Source organism: Primulina tabacum, chromosome 8 (genome assembly GCF_025594145.1).
Source record: "Primulina tabacum isolate GXHZ01 chromosome 8, ASM2559414v2, whole genome shotgun sequence".
In the NCBI taxonomy this organism is placed as follows: Eukaryota; Viridiplantae; Streptophyta; class Magnoliopsida; order Lamiales; family Gesneriaceae; genus Primulina; species Primulina tabacum.
The window spans coordinates 9369275-9370339 of NC_134557.1; the positions used below are offsets into that span (position 1 = coordinate 9369275).

General features: G+C 34.2%; 1 non-coding gene across 1 annotated transcript; it reads right to left on the reverse strand.

Annotated features, from left to right (window-relative positions):
* Positions 1–427: 427 nt before the first annotated feature.
* TRNAA-AGC (transfer RNA alanine (anticodon AGC)) lies at positions 428–500 on the reverse strand. The gene has a single exon. It is a non-coding gene; the product is annotated as a tRNA-Ala (tRNA).
* Between the last annotated feature and the right edge of the window lie 565 nt (positions 501–1065).

The following is a 1065-nucleotide window of genomic DNA, read 5'->3' on the forward strand; positions in this document are numbered from 1 at the left end:
CACGTAATTTTTCTTGTTTTTTTAAGGATGAAAAAGAACCCATCAACTTCCGAGCAAAATTTAGGATGTAGGCAGCCAAAGAACTTTCACACAGATCAACCATTTCTCCTTTTCACAACGATTTCATGTATAATGAACAAAAGCGAGAATCTTTGTTTACTGAAACTCCAGAAGTCGGAAGCGCGCACTGACGAAAAACCCCGAAAATTAATCAATCGAGCATTGCGTGAGTAATCATCACTCTGAGTTAAAAACAATAGACGGCAGTTCATGCGCCGATTAATCCAATGCAATCTCTTCCATATTCAAATCTGAAGTTTACACGATTCTTTTCTGGGTTCATCAAATTTTCAATTCGGACTTGGAAGCTGGACAAGAAGGTTCTAGAAAATCTCTAGAAAATTTATGGGCAAAAAGGGAAAATAAGTGGAGATGCGGGGTATCGATCCCCGTACCTCTCGCATGCTAAGCGAGCGCTCTACCATCTGAGCTACATCCCCGTGTCGCAAATGAATTAGGATTATCTGTATTTGTAAATTAACAAATTTTCCCCGTTGTGTTTCACCAAAATGAGCCTTCTTTCACTTACTGATAGGATAAATAAGATTTCGGTTAATTCAAATTAATCGATTGAATCGAGTTTATTCGAAAATTCGGTTCGTTTATTTCGGAAATTCGGTTTTTAAATTAAAAAAATTCGGTTATATCGATTAATTCGGTTTGGTTACAGTTTTCAAAATTTTGAAATCGGTTAACCGAATTAACCGATATAATAAATACTATTATTTAATAAATTTTTATATATATTTAAATTTTTAATTTTAAAATCAATCTTAAATCTAATTTAATTCTAAACGCTTTGGGTTTTTCGTTCTCACTTCTCTATTCTCCACTCTTGACTCATCCACCACCCACTCATCTCTCGACACCGGTCGAGATGTCGCCCGCCCATGTTATGTTATTTTATAAAAAAACATGATTATTATATTCAAACAAAACTTATAAATTTGTGGTGTGTGTGATTTTATGTTTTTATGCATTTGTGTAAACTGTAGTGTTCAAGAA